Below are 9,931 nucleotides of genomic sequence, written 5' to 3' on the forward strand. Positions count from 1 at the left end.
CAATGGAGACACAGTCTCTCGCCTCAGTGCAATATATATTTCTTAAAGTTTATAGTATAGAGAGATAGGGAGTGGAAAAAGCATAGGTAGTGCCGAATCGTGGGTTTATAATAAGACTAATCACAAAAATAAGTAACTTGATAATTTATGCCATTCATAGTTTCCATGTGAGAGGCATTATGCTGATTACAATATATGCCCATTTAATTCTTCTTATAAGCAGAAGAGGCAAACAATTGGAGGACCCCTACAATACAGTAAGAAAACTACAACTCAGCAGGACTTTTCTACATGCTTGTGGTCATAAAGCCCTAAATTGGTGCATTCTAACCCTGCTCTTTCTTACTTTCCACCCTACACTTTTAACTATGATATTGGTGGAAGTCTTCAGGGGTGGAGGTTGGAATTTCCAATGATTTTTCTAGCTCCATTACTCTATGAATCTGTTATATACGCAATTTAGGGGGTATCAGTGGGGACTATGAAAGAGAATGTGCGTTATGGGCATAGACCTGCTGGGCTGCATAGTGGAGAAGTTCGGACTCTGAGTTTGGGGTCAAAATACTGGTACTTCGGTCCTGACTCTGCTTGTTACTGGCTCCAAGACCTTGGTTTCTTCTTTAAAGTGGGAGTTATCAAACCCAATGTCACTCCTTCTGAGCATGAGATAGTGGGAGGAATAAGCCAGTGGGTAAGAAGATATTTTGTAAACTATATCGAGCCTGAAATTATAATTATTACCATTGTAATTGTAATTATTACATTCATAGTAGACACCACTAGATGAGGCTTCTGGTTCCATGAACAAATAAAGTCATGACAGCTGTCATCCATTGCCTGCATATTTGTGGTAGGCAATGTATTCAGTGCTCAGTGTTTTAATTTTAATCCTGGAAAGAAATTCTTCGATTCCACATACAATTACTTCCTGTTTTATAGAAACTTACAAGCATATGTTGGCACTCAAACTCAGGTCAGCCTGATTTCACAGTTGCTGTCCTTTCTACTATCTTGCTTTTCTCAGACAGATTAGTTATATATACAAAAAAAAATTACCACCAAATAATAGAGCTGGAAATGTCTTAGAGATCATCGAATCTGTCAAACCATTTATTGAAATTTTTTTAGCAAGCAAATATGAGGTCCAATGTTTGCATTCAATTTTAAGTCATGGATCTTCTGTTCAAGTGGGAAAAAACCCACTGGCTGGCTTAAGCAGAAAAGGGACTCCATTGGCTTGCATAAATGAAAAAGTAGTTTCAGGCATGGCTGAATCAAAGGATTTAGTCAGTATCATCATGACCCGTTTTCTTCCTCTCTGAGTTCTGCTTTCCTTTTTTTTTTTTTTTTTTGGCTTTTTTTTTCATATTCCATAACTCATGGCAGCTCCGGGGCTACATCATCCTTACTGCGGGTAGTCTTAGGAGAATTCTCTCTTCAACCTTCGTAAGATTCTTACTAACCCCAGATAGGTCATGTACCCATTGTTGAGCCAGTTACTGTATTCAGGGTATAGACCATGTGGTTGGTTCAGGCCTGGCTCCCAGGTCCACACCAAAACTGTATGCACTGAGTATAGGGGAGAAATTGGGCTGTGTTCACTGGAGGGAGAGGTATGAATGGTGGGCAGGCAAAAACAATAGATATTACCCAGGCCTTTGAAGACCCAAATCTATTTGGAGAAGTCATTTAAGTTGCTTCTCTGTTTGGCCTCTATCCAAATTTCCCCTTGGCATCTCCGAGGATGCCACCTTAGACTCCATGGATTGTACTTTGGCATAGTGCTACCTGATACCCCCTCTCTGACACACTGTGTGATACCTGGGAATGATGGTGTGCCGAGCCTAAGAGACAGCCCTAGCAGGTATGTCACTGGGAAGGTGCACAGGACAGACATGTAGGATTAGGAGAAAGCACCAGTTCACTCCTAGCCAGCACTGGTAGACAATGGCAATCACACACACAGGTGACTTAGAGATAGAGGGAGCCGGAAGACCCTCTTTCTGTTTCTCTTTTTCGTTTCTTTTCTTAATGTTTACTTATTTTTGAGAGATAGAGAGAGACAGAGCATGAGCAGGGAAGGGACAGCAAGAGAGGGGGACACAGAATGTGAAGCAAACTCTAGGCTCTGAGCTGTCAGCACAGAGCCTGATGAGAGACTCGAACCCACAACCATGAGATCATGACCTGAGCTGAAGTTGGCCGCTTAACCGACTGGACCACCCAGATGCCCCAAGATCTTCTTTCTACTTAGCCTACTTCTATATCTCCTCAGGTAAGAAGCATTGATCCTACTTTCTCTTTTAGAACTCCTCATTCATATGAAACTCTTGAGTTGTGAAGCTGGAAGAGCTTTTTTAGAGGAATCTAGCCCAACCCCCTTTTTGGACTTTTGACCAGAGACTGAGTGAACTAAGCGACACTCCTAAACATCACACAACTAGTGAGAAGTACAGCTCAGCCCAGAATCACAAACTCTTGACTTCATATACCCCCTAGCCCCTTTCCAAAGGACCACTAGATAATGTAGGTCTTCTGAAGCACATGCTATAGGAATAAGTAAAAACCTGGCATCCAGCAAGGAGGGCCAGGTCTACTGAGAACCCACATATTCTTTCTTGGCCTTGAATGTTCCCATAAACATTGCGGTGCTAGAGGAATGGTTACAGACCCAGACCTCAATGTTTGTGCTCCTGTTTTGCCTTAGATTAAGTTAAATATTGTTTGTAGATGGTACAGATAAATGGACTCAACCATGAGCCTGTCTGGATGGTTAAAAGGATGCTGTTTATTTCTCTAAGAGGTCGCTCAGCTGGGTAAGAGGGCTGTTGGACTATTGCCTCATTTCACACACAGCCTTCCTATTTATTTCAGGACTTGACTTCAGAGAATGCACTTAACTGGTTTGCCTGGTTGTCATCTGTCAAACTTCTATTGGACTTAAGTACTCCAAAGGCAGTGAACTTGTAATCTCCCTCCCTCCTGATCTCTGGCCCCCAGTGCCAATCCAATGGAAACTGAATGCAGTGTATGAAAGACTGATTGATTAACTTAAAAATCAGAAGAGGTCACTCAAATAGATGAGTGACAGGGAACATTGGTCCCTGTGTCCATTAGGCAAAGAAAACAATGAAAAGATATTTATGTAAAACTTTGGAATGTGGATTAGCCATTGGGAAGGATGACCTGGCAATTATTGTAAAAATTCTTAAAATCTTTGGTTGTAGGAAGGATACTGGCTTCAAGAATCTGCTTAGTCATTTATTAGCTGTGCAACATTGGAAATAATCATTAATCATCTTAGCTTCTCCTCTATAGAGTAGTCTGGGGTGTCCGTTGAATTCATGAGATTGTTGGCAGGGTAAAAATAGGTAACGTATGGAGACCCCAGCACAAGGTTTACATGTAGTAGTTGCTTTACATGCTAGCCCCCACCTTTCACTTTTCTTTTTCCACCTTAATGTTTAATTTTGTCTTCTTACTCACATAAATAAAATAGGCTTCCAAAATGAGAACATAAGAGATGATGAAGGCTCGAACTAAGGTGGTATAAATGGAGAGAGGAAAATGAGAAGGATTGAGAAATATAAAGAAAAAGTTGGATGAACAGGATTTGGTGTGTGAATGCATGTGGAAGTTAAGAAAGAAGAGCTAGGATTCCCAGAGATGGGACATTGGAGGGAAGGGCAGCGTGTTACAATATCCAGGCAGATAGACATGCTAATAATCATATAATCAAAGAAAGAATGCGTCTTCTCATGTATGAGCCCAATTCATCTTGAGAGTCACTCCCGCATACTGACAAACCTAAATCAGAAGTGAAAAGGTTTTATTTTCCACAACACCCCTCTCCTCATCCCATAAGGCTCTCGTACCATGATTTCCACACTGGACTTTGCTTCGTAATCACCTAAAGTGCTTCTTCAATATACAGCTTCTTGGGCTTTACCTCCAGAAATTCTGATTCACTGGTTTGGGGTGGGGTCTTAGCATCTATACTTGTAGACAAACTCTAGGAGATGGTAATGACACACAGCCAAGACTGAAGATTAAAAGTCAGGAAGATAGTGTTCACCGCCAATGTTCTAGCAACCCATGTTGTCAAAGCCTGTCATCTAAGGAACACACTGGGAAACCCTGAGAGAGCGAATTCCACCTATTTTGCCCCTGTCCTTGTGTGTCTTTCGCTTACCTGGTGGCTGGGCCAAATCACTTTTCCATTTTCTTCTAGCCTCCTGGTCTCAGGGTCTGGATCCCCTTGGTTCTTCTGGGTTGGAGCATCCTTGATGGGGAGAATGGGAGGAGCTTGTCCAGCATTGGCTTCTCTAGGGCTGCTATAGAAGTCAAGGGTGTCTTTTGTGGAATCTCTGGACTTGAGAACAAGCGAATGCCCATAGTCTTTCTTTTATTATAGCACTTTTAAAAAATTTCTTTTTCCCACAAAATAGGTATAATTGTGCCTATTTCACAGATGGGAGAACTAAGTCTCAGAACATTTAATGTTTCCTAAGGTGATTCAAAAAGGAAAAGTTAGAGTCCTTATTTATGCCTTAATTCGTTTCCTCTTCCATTCCTTTCCTTTCTTTTCTCTTCTCACTATACATCTATCTGCCTCTTGCACTACATTATAAGCTTTTTGAGGAGAGGGCTCATGTATTCAGTTATGCTTTCTTTTTATACCTACCATAGTGCTTCATACATGATAGGTGCTTTTTTAATGTCTGGAAAATAAAATGAATGGCAAATTTATTATTTTAATAGTCTAATTTTTCTAATTAGAGTAAAAGTCCTAAGAGCATAATAATATTCTTCTATCCTTTTTGTTTCACCAGTGTATGTACTATGAAAAAATTGTGCAATTAACATCAAATGCTTGCGAAATACTTGCGAAATGAATATAGACTATCTGGCACAAAGGAGTTGTTTCTATGCCCCATTAGAGCCGTATCCGATGCTCTACTGGATTAATGCAAATAAGTGGGGTCTGAGATCCATGACTTACTGTGTGAGGCAATGGCCAGAATCCTCAGGATTTCTTTTTCTGATTAAAGGCTGTCCATGATTGCACTTAAAGAAATCAGTCCCGGAACAAAGGCTGAACCTTTGCACCAAGATAAAAGAGTGGTCTGTTCAGTCTGCTTTGGATTCACAAAGTCATGCTTTCTCCACTGACCTCTGAGGGCTTGCATGGCCTTTACCTCCTAGTGGAATGGTGGATGAGGACAGGAGGTAGCAGCTTGCTCTCTGCCCAGGGCACAGCGTGGAACTGATGACCTGTACTTAGCTAAAACCCATGCCAGCCTGGATGACATCTCCCTGAGTGCAGACCTTGAGTTACAACTTTAAGAATTGTATCAATCCCAGCTCATTGTATAAAAGATGCTTGGGAAAAATAATTCAATATTAAACATACAAGCTTCCTCAATTTTACCAATCTCTACAAAGCACCTCCCCCAATAAAATGTGACCCAAATGTGATCTTCAAGATATTTATTTAAGTATTGATGCCCTATCGGGTTGGACCTGTCCCTGAGATTGTCTTGGGCAGGTTCCATTCTTCTTACCAGCTCCTGGGGCACACATATGCAAATACTGTTGTCATAATCTACCCAGATTTACCCAGTCCTGTAGCTTAAAGTCTACAAACTGTGACTTAAAAACTGTCAAGTGAGCACAACCAAAGTTTTCAAAATGAAAAACTATTATTATTTTAAAAAAACAGTAATGTTGAACATGTACTTTGAGAGCAAATATTGAGTGTGCATTATTGGCTAATATTCTTTAGGTATAAATTCTCTATCTGACACTTAATCATTTAGGGTTTTCTAACCTCAGCTGCATCGACATTTGGGGCCAAATAATTTTTTGTTGTGTGAGGGAGGTCTATTCTATACATTGTAGGATGTTTAGTGGCATTCCTGGCCTGAGATAAGGGATGTGAATATCACTTTCCTAGATATGATGACTAACAATGCTCCCAGAAATCACCAAATGTCTCTTGGTTTGAGAGCGGATGACTGCACTAGCTGATGACCTTAGGGGATGTTTGAACCTCTGTGAGATTTGATTCTTCTTAACTGTTAAAAATGTGTATAAATACCCAACTTATACTGTTATGAAAAGATAAAACCCATAAACTCACTTGGTGTCATGTAAGGGAACAACAAATACTAGTTACTAGTATCAATTATTTATCACTGTTCATCAAAGACTTGCAGTATAGTTGGACTGTAGAGGTTATTCTAAAATTGGGGCAAAAAAGTTTAAGTTGTTTTCCATAACTTTTTATAAAAATTTTGAATCACAGTTAGATTTAGAAAAATTAGATCTAGACATTTTAAGGTGTTAATTTGAGTGACATTACCCAGGTCCTACCCTACTAGTCCTTGAGTGAATTTCTGATTTTAATGCTAGTGTCCAAACAATCTATTAACATAAAACTTTCATAGAGCCTTAGTTTGAATGTAAAACAACAGCCCAAAATTGATTTCTCTTAAAAAGTATTGAATTTCAAACAATTGAATTCTTAATTTTAAGTATCCGTTTAATATAGAGCTCATTCAGGAATTCCCTGATTTTTTCCCTTGGAAAATCAAGCATGGCCTAAGAGCATAGTCCAAGGGGATCCCAAGACAAACTTCCCAAGGTATATAAATCTGAAATTACATGAGAAATTTTGAGTGTATGTGCATTTTGGCAGGTTCCATGACATGAATCCAATTCTCAAAGGGCTGCCTCACTCCCCAACGGTAGAGAATCACTATGACTTGTTGAATTTGAATGAGAGATCAGTCTGGTTGTCTGCAGAATCTTCCATGGACCATCAGTGTGATGATCTGTGCTCTCTGGACTTCAGTTTTCCCGTTGGCAGAATAGGGATGGTTTAACTAAATGATCTCTGAAGTCCCATTTCATTCTAACATCCTACCATTTGAAAATTTAGCCCTCAAAAATCCTACACCATTTACAAGACTACATTGTTTTAACCTTATAACCTTCCCAAAGTACTGTCAATCTAAATCTTCGCTAAAAACATTTGCTTCTCAAAATTCTCAGATTCATCTTGGTCGTTGTGATAATACTCATCATTTTAGTTTTCATTTTGCTATGTACAGAGACTATACATTCAAGAATTGGGTTTATGAAGTGTTTTATCAGGTGGCAGATATCATAAGTAGCAAGAAAGTCAAGACAGCATAAAGAGACCCGTCTGGCTTGGTGTAGAACCTTATGGGCTCTTAGGATCCCAGTCTTGATTTTCAGCAGGAAAGAAAGCAATGAAGTGCATGTGCTTTACACTGCAAAAAGTTTCCTTTGCCCCCAAAGGCACCTCTCTGGAAGTACCCAGTGGGAATGAAAGGGTGATGTTGACCATAACCCTGTTGCTTTGATTTGGGGAAAACTCATAAAACATGAATTTCCTGGTTTTGGTGGTCCCTCAGTACCCAATAACAGAGACTGTTCCTTTCCCCAAAGAGTAAGTGGTGCGCTTATATTTAGAAAGAAAGAAAGAAAGAAAGAAAGAAAGAAAGAAGAAAGAAAGAAAGAAAGAAAGAAGAAAGAAAGAAAAAAGTTCAATTCTCACAGACAGTAAGCTCAATGGTGAAATCTTAGAAGACAATTATTATTTTTTCCCTCAAGAACATGAAGTGGGAAAATAACTAATTTCTTTTTAAGATTCAATTATTAATTAATAAATTATCTTTATCCATGAAAGGTTACAGTAGGTGTATTTTTATTTTCATTGTCATTAATTCTATCATAAAACTCTACTTGGAGAACAAGGAAAACAATTTCAAAAGGGTAACACTATAGGCTTATAGAGGGAATAATGTATCTAGGGGACGGGGATTATTGATAGTGTGACATCAGGCCCTGTCTATCTAGTCCAAAGATTAAAAGCTTAGATCTATGATTGATTGATTTTTTTTTTAAGAGAGAAAGTACCCAAGTAGGGGAAACGTACAGAGGAAGAAAGAGAGAGAATCTTAAGGAGGCTCCAAACTCAGTGTGGAGTCTGATGTGGGGCTCAATCCCAATCCCACAAACCTGGGATCATAATGTAGGCTGAAATCAAGACTTGGTCGCTCAACTGACTGGGCTACCCAGGTGCCCCTGATCTACTGGTCTTGCAGTTTATGATAGTGCAGTTTTACTGTAGACTTTGGTAGGTATAGAAAACCAGGGACAATCCAGATATCACCAGGAAATAAATTTTGGTTGCATAATAGAAACTAGTCAGAAGTTACAGCAAGGCAGCTATCATTTCAATTACAATTGGAAATTAATAGTTTCCACTGTTCAGCAGTAATAGGGTGACCAGCTTTTCCAGATTGGTAAAAACTGAGGGGTTCCCAGGACATGGGACTTTCAGTTATAAAACCATAAAAGTTCTTGGAAACCGGGATGAGCTGGTCACCCTAACAAGAGGTTGAGAACGTTTTTTTTTTTATTTTTATTTTTTTTCAACGTTTTTTTATTTATTTTTGGGACAGAGACAGACATAGCATGAACAGGGGAGGGGCAGAGAGAGAGGGAGACACAGAATCGGAAACAGGCTCCAGGCTCTGAGTCATCAGCCCAGAGCCTGACACGGGGCTCGAACTCAGGGACCGCGAGATCGTGACCTGGCTGAAGTCGGACGCTTAACCGACTGCGCCACCCAGGCACCCCGAGAAAGTTTTTGAGGTAGTGTGTGCTCCATCATGAGAGGTGATCAAGTAGAGGGGCTGACCTGTTCTTAGTGATGCATCACAGAAGCCTTTCTTTTTGGGAAGAATGAGTCAACAACCTCAGTGGGAACCATCCAAGTCTGAGGCACGGAGAGAATCTAAAAAAAAAAAAAAAAGTCTGTAGTAGAGCCGACCTCATTGCTAAATCCTCTGGAATTATAAATCTTTCCATATTTAAATTTGTATTTAGAATTCAAGTGAGTTGAAGCTCTGAAAATAATCTCTAATCCCCTGGGAGAATTTCTGCAGTCAAGTTACCATCAAGAAGATATTTTGTATGGAGGCAGGCATTCAGCATATTTCGAATAAAAAAAGCAAAGACTTTGAAGTAAAAGGATTTATTCTTGAGTTTTAAATCTAGCACTCAGTAGATTTAGATAATTTGTCCAGTATCTGACCATCAATTTTTCTCATGTCTCAGATGAGGGTAACAATATCTACTCTGTCTATTTCATGGGATTGTTGGGAGGCTAGTACCAACTAGTGTATATCAGAGCATCGTGAACTATATAACACATCCATTTTCACCAAAAACAAAAAAATTAAAACAGAGTTATCTCTATCATCTGGCGATGTCGACAAGGCTGGTATTCTGCTTATAAGCCAAACTGGTGTGGACAGGTTGATTATTTAAAGTGGGCCAAAAAAGACGGCATAATATGTAACAGAACGATCTCAACTGCATATTATTACTGGCTGGTGTTGACTGTTTGTCACGGTAATTCACAGACCCAGGTGCCTTCCAGCTTGTGACTCTGGTGCTCTCTCCGGGCTTCATTGTTGTCTTCGTCCAGCTGGCAGGGTAGTGAAGGGAGAACATGAAGATAGCACACTTGATTCTTAAAAGTTATGCTCAGAAATGGCATCCATCAAGTTCACTTACATTCTGTTAGCTTTCCAAATTTCCATGTGGAAATTTTCACATGGAAAAACCGTGCAAGGGAGTCTGGAAACTGTAGTCTAGGGTGAGCCCAGCATTGTTGGAAAGGTCACAGAAGGTAGGACGTGTCAGATTATTGTGAGCTGTGATGTTCACGCATGTAGGTTTTAGATTCATGCCTTGTGACTCTTACTGCCATCCTGGGAAGATGAACATGTATTTTAACTTTAATGAATAATCAACAGTCTCTGTCTCAGATTCCCATGATTGTGCCACGTTTGCAACTCATGCTTAATATGCAAACTAGTGTTTGCATTTA

The sequence above is a fragment of the Felis catus genome, chromosome B1 (genome assembly GCF_018350175.1).
Source record: "Felis catus isolate Fca126 chromosome B1, F.catus_Fca126_mat1.0, whole genome shotgun sequence".
Taxonomy (NCBI): Eukaryota; Metazoa; Chordata; class Mammalia; order Carnivora; family Felidae; genus Felis; species Felis catus.